The sequence below is a fragment of the Anolis sagrei genome, chromosome 2 (assembly GCF_037176765.1).
Source record: "Anolis sagrei isolate rAnoSag1 chromosome 2, rAnoSag1.mat, whole genome shotgun sequence".
Lineage (NCBI taxonomy): Eukaryota > Metazoa > Chordata > Lepidosauria > Squamata > Dactyloidae > Anolis > Anolis sagrei.
This window is the reverse complement of record NC_090022.1, coordinates 69,064,724-69,076,287: the sequence shown is the minus strand read 5'-3', so window position 1 is coordinate 69,076,287 and position 11,564 is coordinate 69,064,724.

Below are 11,564 nucleotides of genomic sequence, written 5' to 3'. Positions count from 1 at the left end.
GTAGCTCTAGCAATGTACAGGTTCAAATTTCTTAGGAAGAATACTATAGCAATTCCAAGTTGTAATGATTATCATAATCAGTACAAACGATTCTCAACGGCGTCTATACAGTGGCTCTCTTTTGTCAGTCATAAGGAAAAGATTGAAATACGCCATGCTCTGAATGGCGGGGAGGTTAAAGCCGGCAATTATTTTCTAGACGGTTTTGCAGTTGTGGGTGATAGGAAAATTGCCTATGAATTTTACGGCTGTTATTACCATGGTTGCCTTTTTTGTTATTCTCCAGAGGAGGTCAATTCCCTGGTGGGGAAAAGTTATGAGTTTCTTTTTAACGCGACACAGAAAAGGAGTGCCGAGCTCCAATGCTTAGGGTTTGAAGTGTGTGCCATTTGGGAGCATGATTGGAGAAATATGGTAAAAACAGATTTGGAAGTCCAGGCTTATCTTGCAAAAGCCAAATTTCCAGATCCCCTAAAACCTCGCAATGCGCTTTTTGGGGGTTGCACAAATGCTGTATGTCTCCATTATAAGCCTAAAGATGAGGAAACTGTGAAATATTATGACTTTACCAGTCTGTATCCCTATGTCAACAAAACAAAAGAGTATCCCTTGGGGCATCCTAAAATCATTTACAAGGATTTTAAGCCCCTTTCAAATTATTTCAGACTGGTAAAAGCCAAGGTTTCCCCCCTAGAAATCTCTATTTCCCAGTTTTGCCTTCCAGAATCTCTGGAAAACTCATGTTCGTTCTGTGCTCAAGCTGTGCAGAAACCCAACATCTGGAGCCTTGTGACCACACAGATGAGGAGAGCATTAACAGGTACATGGTGTACAATTTAGCTGAACGTAGCTATAGAGAAAGGTTATAGAGTTGTCGAGATTTTCGAGGTCTGGCATTTTGAGCATCGTTCTGCAGATCTGTTTTCAGAGTATATAAAATTGCATCTTCGTCAAAAGCAGGAGGCTTCAGGTTACCCTCAATGGTGTGTAAGTAAACAAGATAAATCTAAGTATATAAGGGATTATCGTGCACGAGAGGGCGTGCGTTTACGTAGAAAGGAAATTGCAGTGAATCCTGCAAAGCGTCAAATTGCCAAATTGTTTTTAAACTCTTTGTGGGGAAAGTTCGGGCAGAGAACAAATTTAGCAGTCACAGAAGTGCTGAGAGATCCTGAGGATTTCTTTCAAATTCTATTTTCTGATGTTTATAAGGTATCCATGTGTGAGTTTTTGGATGATGAGGCTGTCTGTCTCTCGTGGAAATATTCAGAGGACCGTGTGACAACCTCTGGGCGAAAAAATGAATTCATAGCATGTTTTACCACGGCTTATGCAAGGCTTGAACTCTACAATTTGTTAGATAGATTAGGCAGACGTGTTTTGTATCACGACACGGAGTGTGTCATTTTTGTGAGTAAGGAAGGGGAGTGGGAACCCCCTCTAGGGGATTATTTAGGGGATCTCACAAGTGAAATTCCCCCAGATCAGACTATTACAGAATTTGTCAGCATTGGTCCGAAATCCTACGGCTATAAATTATCTGATGGCACAGCTTGTATGAAGGTGAAGGGGATCACCCTGAATAGTGTGAACTGTGAGAAAATTAATTTTACTAGTCTTAAAGACTTGGCATTTGCTTACGTCTCAGACAAGAAAGACTGTCAGCCTCGTGAAATTGTGATACATCCGCCAGGTATTGTTTGAAATAAGCGGCAGTGGACGCTTCACACGAAAACTCTAAAAAAAAAAAAAACAACTCAGAAAGTTGTTTTTGATAAAAGAGTGATGAAAGAAGGGTTTACAACGCTCCCTTATGGATACTGATTTGGAGACACGATGGCAGCATCCCTTCTCGGCAATTCTCGCTGGTCCTAGCGGTTGTGGCAAAACGTATTTTATAAAAAATATGTTGGATCATGCTGAAAATGTGTTCTCTGTACTACGTCAAAATATTGTGTGGTTTTACAATTGCTGGCAGCCCCTGTACAATGAACTCCAATGTAAATACTCCTTTATCCAGTTTGTGCAGGGTTTACCTGAAAAATTTGATGATGATGATTTGTTACCAACCAATAAAGTCAATTTTATAGTTATCGATGATTTGATGTAGTCTGCTTGCGATAGCCTTGGTTTGGAAATGTGTTTCACTCAGTATGTCCACCATCGGAATATAAGGGTTTTCTTCATCACACAAAATATTTTTTGCAAAGGTAAAAGCAACAGAACCATCAGCCTTAATGCAAAATATTTGGTGCTATTTAAAAACCCTAGGGATAAACTACAGATCGCAACGCTGGCCCGACAGATGTACCCGGGAAACACACGTTTTTTCATGGAATCTTTTTCTGATGCAACAAGCAAACCTCGTGGTTATTTAGTGGTAGATTTGCATGGTACTACACCAGAAGCGTACAGATTAAGAACCGGAATCTTTCCACCAGATTGGCCTGTGGTATATTTGATGAAGAAAAAATCCCAGAATCACAAAAGGTCTCTGTTTTAAACAACATAGGACCAGCTGCCACCTGCTCCTCCACCGGTGCAACATGTCCAATCGTGCAAAGAGAAACCTGGAACTATTAAAACTGCTTATTAAGGTACCTCCACGTTAGAGAAAAGCCATATTGTGCACGGGCTCCAACGATTTAATTGCTACTCTCTCAGAAATAGCCCTCAATACTTTAAAAGGAAACATCCCTTTGGCCCCGCATCAGCTACGAACGTTGAGAAAAAGGCGCCGACTTATTAGAATTCTGGGAAACAGCAAAGTGTCTCTTCAGAAAAAGAAGTGCCTTGTGAAACAGTCTGGAGGATTTTTGGGGCCTCTGCTAAGTTTTGCAGTTCCTGTTAACCAGTCTTTTAACAAACCAGTGATGAACATGCTGAAAAAATGTATTTGGTCCCCAGCCGTCAGCTGGATCAATTAAGAACCCCACTTCCCAAGGATGAAAACATCCGAACTACGGCCATCTCATCCGACTATACTGGCCTACCTCTGGTCAGTGACAATCTGTGGAGTTTCTAGTGCCTTCAGTGAGGTGCACTAGAGGGACTTGCTCTCTCTACCTCCAGCCTGATTGCCTTGGGCATTGACATTGTGTCCCAAAGGCCCCTCTACCAGAGAAAGTGAGCAAGGGAAACTTTCATCTATCCTTTGTCTCCGGAATTATGCAACAACTCCGAGAAACCCCCATCTTTAGTTTTATCTTGATTAGCAAACAAGTCTGCTAATCAAGAGATTATTCATTGAGTTTATGCCCTATTTTTCTCCTAAAACAACAGGATACTTGCAGTTTGTCCATGGAGAGAAATTCCCATCAATTTCAAATCTCCCTAAAATTGGGGATTAGGCTCATTCTCTGTTTACAAAGTATTTCTAGAGTATTTCGTTTTGCACACTTTGAAACCAAAAAAAGTTTTGTATTCTTAACTTGCTCACCCCCTGTGTTATTTCATCCTCTCACATCATTCCCTTTGTCTCCTGTGAAATGTAATAATTTCTATAATATACATTTGTGGTTATCCTAGGAATTGCCATAATTTAGAATTACCATCCACTTGGCTTGAAAGTCACAGAAATGCCCACCTTTTAAAAAATAAAATTGCGAAGGGGTTAAGGAAAAGTGAGGAGGCATAGTAGAATTGGGTGAATGTAGACAAAAAGCAGATTGTGCATTTGCAGTGTAAACACGTTGCCTTCAAGACAGGTGACAACTTTTGAGTCACCCATCATACGGAATTAAGAGAACATTCTCAATGGTGGTGCAATAGTCTTACACCTTGAATATTGTTGAGAAATGAACAGGGACTCCACTGAACTCCCAAGGAAGCAGATTCCATCTTTCACAGTTCTACTTATTTATTTATTTACTGCATTTGTTCTGGAAACGGCTGTCCCAGGGGCTCCAATTTTGTGCTTTGCACTGAGTATTTGTTCATTGTCCTAAGTTGCAGGGATTCTGCAGCAGGGTGGCTTCCTGTTATAATTTGCATTCATAGGACAAGCCACCTGTCAATAACAGTTAGGCTCCTTGGTCCCGCCCCTCTCTGGTTTTGGAGGGAAGGGGCCATTCTTCAGTTAGTCTCAAAAAGGAAGTCTATGCAGAGGATGAATACAGACGTCCTCCTGTACAAAGGCTTTGTCCCTTAAGACTTTCCGGGGGAGAACAGTCTTGAGAGCCTCTGAAGATTCCCAAAGGAAACAGTCTTACAGCCCTGAGGAATTCCGGAGGGAATAACAGCTCTAACCATCAAAGCAGCTAAGTGATTACAAGCCTTTTGATAGGTTCGCTTAGCGCTGAGACGTAGTTCAGCCCGGTAGTGAATCCACATCAATAAGGTTTAGGTTCACAGCAGCCTGGGAGGAGCTAGAAAGGGGGAATTTTCCTTTTAACAAAGTTTTTGAAGATAGTGCCTGTTTCCTGTAAACAAGATTGCAAGATCTAATAGACTGTTAAGCCTGTTTGTTCATTAATAAAGAACTGTTATATTTCTCAAGCCTCATAAAGACTGCTTAATAAGGGAGATCCCCCTAGAGGATTCTGGATCCAAGCCATACATCCTCTCTTAAAGGCACTTCATTTCAGGTCCGGCGGTGACAGAACAGCATTTATCTCCTGCCGTTCTCACCCTGAAGAGGACTTGGGGCAACTCACGACAAAGGCACAATTCCATACCTTGAGTACACATAAAAACAAAACAACATAATCATTTCGTTATATTTATTTCATTTGTACCCTATCCTTCTCGTCCCCTGGGGGACTCAGGGCAGCTTCGCAGCAGGCAACCATTTGATTCCAACAGATGCACATCAATGCTCTTTTTCGTTTTGAGTGACATAATTCATAATCTGCTGGACGAATTGCTGCCAAATTTGGCTACATGACACCTACTAACCCAAGAAGTGACCATCACTAAAAAAAAAATCATTTGGGAGTTGTAGTTGCTGGATTTATAGTTTACTTACAATCAAAGAGCATTCTGAACCACCAACGATGGAATTGAACTAAACTTGGCACACAGAACCTGCATAACCAACAGAAAACACTAGAAGGATTCGGTGGGCATTGACCTTAAGTTTTGGAGTTGTAGTTCACCTACATCCAGAGAGCACTGTGGACTCAAAACAATGAAGGATCTAGACCAGCGGTTCTCAACCTGGGGGTCGTGACCCCCGGGGGGTCATTTGGCCATTTTCTGGGGGTCGCCAAGCCGCATTAGCTAGCCACGCCCCCTCCAAAATGGCGGCCGACCCACAAGCCAATGGTACTCCTGATAGGGATAGGTTCCTCCTCCTGATCTTCCCAGAGATCTGTGGGTAGTCAGGAGGACAAACATTGGATGAAGAAGACTCACCATTTCTTGAGGAACCACGGTTCCGGGCTAAAGGGTGAGTAAACTTCGACCCGCCCATCTTGACCTCTTCTGCGGCCTAGTTGCCACCGGAGCCTCCCGCCCGCCTCCCGTCTCCTTCTGCGGCTTGAAGATGGAGGCGAGGGGCGGGCGGGCGGCTCCGGTGGCGACTAGGCCGTAGGCAGAGCCATCCACCCGCACCTACATCTTCCAGCTGGAGACGGGAGGCGGGCGGGAGGCTCTGCCTGCGGCCTAGTCGTCACCGGAGCCTCCTGCCCGCCTCCCGCCTCCTTCTGCGGCTTGAAGATGGAGGCGAGGGGCGGGCGGGAGGGTCCGGTGGTGGCTAGGCCGCAGGCAGAGCCATCCACCCGCACCTCACCTCCATCTTCCAGCTGAAGGAGGCGGGCGGGAGGCTCTGCCTGCAGCCTAGTCGTCACCGGAGCCTCCCGCCCGCCTCCCATCTCCTTCTGCGGCTTGAAGATGGAGGCGAGGGGTGGGCGGGAAGGTCCGGTGGCAGCTAGGCCGCAGGCAGAGCCATCCGCCTGCACCTCGCCTCCATCTTCCAACTGAAGGAGTCGGGAGGCGGGTGGGAGGCTCCGATGGCAACTAGGCCGCGGGCAGAGCCACTCACCCGCCTCCTTCTGTTTGAACTTGCAACTTATTTATTTCTCGTGTCAGGGCAGCCAGTCAGTTATATTAGATTTCTAACAGACCAAAGCAAACAAACAGAGAAAATACAAAATGTGCGAGTTTGGTAGTTGATTAAATGTCCTTTGACCATCATCTGGCCACTTGGAGTGCTTCTGGTGTTGCCGCAAGAAGGCCCTCCATGGTGCATGTGGCAGGGCTTAGGTTGCATTGCAGCAGGTGGTCAGTGGTTGGCTCTTCTCCACACTCGCATGTCGAGGATTCCACTCTGTAGCCCCATTTCTGAAGGTTCGCTCTGCATCTTGTGGTGCCAGAGTGCAGTCTGTTCAGCGCCTTCCAAGTGGCCCAGTCCTGTGTGCCCAGGGCGGAGTTTCTCATTTGGTATCAGCCATTGGTTGAGGTTCTGGGTTTGAGCCTGCCACTTTTGGACTCTCGCTTGCTGAGGTGTTCCAACTAGGCCACAGGCAGAGCCACCCCCCTGCACCTCGCCTCCATCTTCAAGCACAAGGAGACGGGAGGCTGGTGAGTGGCTCTGCCTGTGGCCTAGTCGCCGGCGGAGCCTCCCGCCCGCCTCCCGTCTCCTTTTGCAGTTTGAAGATGGAGGCGAGAGGCGGCCAAGTGACTCCATGTGCAGCTAGGCTGCGGGCAGAGCAAACCACCTGCCTTCCGTCCCCTTCTGCTCGAAGATAGCTCTGCAAGCGGTCTTGGCACTCGTCCCTCGCCTTCAGCTGGGATCAGACCCTACAAGGGTCACAACTCCCGGTTGGATTTCAATTTGTGGGTGAACTACAGCTCCTGGAAAGCCCTCCAGTGTCGGCATAACAGGTATATGTGACAAGTTTGATCCACATTCATTGGTGTTAGGGTTCATAGTTTCTTTGGATGTAGGTCAACAACAACTTCCCCAAATCAAATGTGTATTTCCCCTGAAGACCTCCAGTATTTTTTTTGCTGGCCCTGGGGGCTCTGTTTGCCAACTTTGATTAAATTCCATCTTTGGTGGACTTTGGAATGCTCATTGATTGTGGAAAGTATTGCAATTCCCACATGTCTAAATGTATTTCCTCCAATCCTCTTCAGTGTGTTCTGTTGGTCATGGGAGTTATGCACTGCAAGCTGTGTTAAATTCCATCTTTTGTTGGATTCGGAATGCTCATTGATTGTGGAAAGTATTGCAATTCCCACATGTCTGAACGTATTTCATCCAATCCTCTTCAGTGTGTTCTGTTGGTCATGGGAGTTATGCATTGCAAGCTGTGTTAAATTCCATCTTTGGCTGGGTTTGGAATGCTCATTGATTGTGGAAAGTACTGCAATTCCCACATGTCTGAATGTATTTTCCCCAAACCTCTTCAGTGCTTTTTTTTTTTTTTTTGGGTGCAGGATCAGTGAAGCTTCTGGTTGCTCAAGAGCCATATTTGGTTATATTAGCATGACAATGGATCCGAAGAACATCAAGAAAAGAAGATATACTGAGGACTTTTTGAAGTTTGGATTTACCTGTATCATTGTGTCGGGAGTTGAGAAACCGCAATGTGTCATCTGTTCTGAAGTTCTCTCAGCGGAATCATTGAAGCCTAATAAGCTGAAACGCCATTTAGAAAATAAACATCCAAGCTTTGCCAGCAAGGATATGCTTTTAGAAGCAAGGCTGATGCGCTTACGAAATCCAGATTTGACACTGGTGGCATGTTCTACAAACAAAACGAAGCAGCTACTGAAGCCTCGTATGTGATTGCACAGAGTTGCCAGAGCGATGAAACCTCACATCATTGCTGAGGAACTAGTTTTGCCAGGGGCCAAAGATCTTATTCGAATTATGATTGGACCTGAATTTGTTAAGAAATTGCATCCTGTTGCCTTATCTAATGACACGGTCCGTAGAAGGATAAATGATATGTCTGCAGATATTCTTCATCAGGTCATTCAAGAAATAAAATCTGCTCCACTTCCCATAGTTAGCATCCAGCTTGATGAATCTACAGACGCTTCAAACTGTTCAGTTACTGGTGTATGTGAGGTATATTCATGATGGTGGCTTTAAAGACGAATTTCTTTTCTGCAAACCCCTTGAAACAACAACCACTGCACGTGACATATTTGATACAGTTGATTCATTCCTGAAGGAACATCAGATCTCCTGGGAAATGGTTTGTGGTGTTTGCACAGATGGTGCTCCAGCAATGTTAGGATGCCGATCTGGTTTTCAACGCTTGGTACAGGATGAGTCACCAAAAGTCATTGGAACTCATTGCATGATTCATAGGCAAATACTAGCAACAAAGACGCTGCCACAAGAGTTTCAGGAAGTCATGAAATGTGTAATAAGTTGTGTCAATTTTGTGAAGGGAAGTGGTTTAAATTGCAGACTATTTTCACAACTGTGCAGTGAGATGGATGCACCCAGCAATGTCCTCCTATTTCACACGGAAGCGAGATGGCTGTCCAGAGGAAAAGTTTTACGAGTTTATGAGCTTCGGGATGAACTCAAAGTGTTCTTTAACCAAAAAGCAAAACCACAGTTTGAAGCACTTTTCAGCGATCACAGTGAACTGCAAAAAATAGCTTACTTGGCTGATATTTTTGCCATCTTGAATGAATTAAATTTATCACTGCAAGGACCAAATGCTACAAGCCTTGATTTGTCAGAAAAGATCAAAACATTCCAACAGAAACTTCAGTTTTGGGGGAAAAAATTGTATGAAAATAAAATTTATATGCTGCCTACATTATGTGCTTTCTTTGAGGAAAATGATGTTGAACCAGAGGAAAGGATTACAATTATACCTTCTGTGAAAGAACATTTTCACATCCTTGCAGATGAAATTTCATATTATTTTCCAAATCTTCCTGACATCCCCTTTGCACTTGTCAGGAGCCCATTCTCCATCAACGTTGAAGATATTCCTGAGGCAGCACAAGAGGAATTCATTGAACTTATTAACAGTGACGCTGCAAAACCGATTTCTCTACCATGCCCATCACAAAATTCTGGATCAAGTGTTTGCAGTCATATCCCGTTCTGTCTGAGACTGTGTTGCGTCTTCTTGTTCCATTTCCAACAACATATCTTTGTGAACAAGGGTTTTCCAGCTTGTTGGATATCAAGTCTAAAAATAGAGGTAGACTTGTTGTGGAAGACGATCTCCGTTGTGCCCTTGCAAAGACTGCCCCAAGAATTTCTGATTTGGTGAGAAAGAAGCAAGCACAAGCTTCGCACTGATGTTGGCCTTATAATGCGTCCTGCTGGAAAATGTAGCAATGTGGTTTCCTGTTGTTATATTACTAGGTTATAATGTGAGTTGTATGTATGTTAAATCTGTTTGCTGTTATATTGAGACTGTTACCCATGCTATGACATGCTTCAAATCTAAATTTCATTTATTTGCAATTAGAAATAAATATTTCACAATATATAATTACATATTGTTTTTGTGATTAATCACTATGGTTTATGTTCACTTTGTAACAATGAAAATACACCTACATAACCGATATTTATATTGCGATTCTTAACAGTAGCAAATTAAGAGTTACAAAGTAGCAACACATATAATTTTATGGTTGGGGGTCACCACAACATGAGGAACTGTATTAAGGTGTCACAGCATTAGAAAGGTTGAGAACCACTGATCTAGACCAAACTTGGCACAAATATTCCATATGCCCAAATACAAACATAAATGGAGTTTGGGGAAAATAGACCCTGACATTTGGGAGTTGTAGTTATTGGGATTTATAGTTCACCTACAATCAAAGAGCATTCTGAACCTGCCCCTCCCCCAAATGAACTTCCCACACAGAACCCCCATGACCAACAGAAAATACTGTTTTCTGGGGGTTTTGGCGACCCTTCTGACATCCCTCTAGGATCCTGACCCCCACGTTGAGAAATGTTGCCTTAAGGCCATCCAGTCCGACTCCCTTTAGCAGGGCAAGAAAACAATCAAAAACCTTCCTGACAAAGAGCTATCCAGCCATAGATATAGAGATGATTCACACACATATATATATGTGACAGATATAATATCATAGATTTTAAAGGAACCCCTAAAGGGCAATTATATGTTGCATGTTCTAGAGTAGGCAAACCAATCGCACACTGACAGGTCTTGGGCCTGTCTGCGCCCAGGCACTCTCTTGATTTCCCCACAACAAAATCCAGACTTAAAAGTTTGAAGGTAACTGGTTGTTCCAAGGCAAGTGCCCCAAACTAAGCTTCTTCCCAACTGGAGGAAATTGAGAGACTTCCAGAGCAGCAGTTCTTAATATTCACTCATTGTACTGCAACTGCTTTCCAATTAGCTTTCTTTCCTTAAGAAGCCCTGCCATTGAAAACGGAAAATTAAGAAAATAGAGAAAAAGGGAACCACGCAATTGCTCCTGCCACACACAAAAACCATTTTTGCTAAGTTTCCTTCCTTGTTATAAAATATAATAACCTTCCCTTAATTAGAGCAGCTCTTCCCATAAATCTTTGTTTATTAACCAGAACTGGAGAATGCCTAAGCAATGGGAACTATTAAGCATCCCAGAACCCACCCCGACCCTCTCGCCCCATGAGCCAGTCACGTTGTGAAGCCAGCAGGCTGGAGCAGGGAAGAAAAGAGCGGGGGACTGTACCAACAGAATGGAAAAAAGGGGGTGTTTGGGGAGCAGGAGTGAGGGAAAGAGCTCTCCTCTCTCCTCCAAAGACTCCCCCGAATAGCCCAGTAGCACCAAGCCACCATGCTCCCCAGTGTTTTAGTCTGAAATCCAAAGATATCATCTAGTTTGATCAAACTGCTCCACCCAATGGGAAAACCCATCAGCCACCTCCCCCCACCGCCTGCTTCCCTTTGGAACCTTCCAAGCCCCAGTTTGCCACGAGGGCTAGGCTTCTGCTGCGGGGTTTCCATGGAGTTTGGCAGGGGCTGCCTGCAGGGATTAACTCTTCCCGCCCCAAAGAAAGAAAGAAAAGCAAACTAGTACAACAATATCCCAAATCCACAAAAGGGAAGCACCACAATGCAGAAAATGCCTTCCCTGTTGAAATTGTAAAATTATTTATCCTGTTTCATTGCCTTTTCACGGCCCTAATATTTATTATTTATTTATTTGCTGCATTTGTATACTGCCTTTCTCAGCCAATGGCGACTCAAGGCGGTTCACAGTACGCAGTGATTTGATGCTATAGGAATTATAAAAATACACTTAAAACAATTACAAAACATTTAAAATGTGATATAAAAAACAATACATCCTGTAAACACAAAATTCTCAGCGCCTCCTTACTAAAATCATTGTCCAATTGCATCAACGGGCGTTCCGTATATTCATTTTCATCTAGTTATGCTCCAGGTGAAAAAGCTTGCTTAACCATTTTGCAGAATGTTAGATGGGAGGGAGCTGATCTTATATCCCTGGGAAGGGTGTTCCATAGCCGAGGGGCCACCACCAAGAAGGCCCTGTCTCGTCCCCACCAAACGCATCTGTGAGGAAGGCAGGATCGAGAGCAGGGCCTCCCCAGACGATCTTAAAGCCCTATGGTTTATAAGGAGAGATACATTCGGATAGGTAAGCAG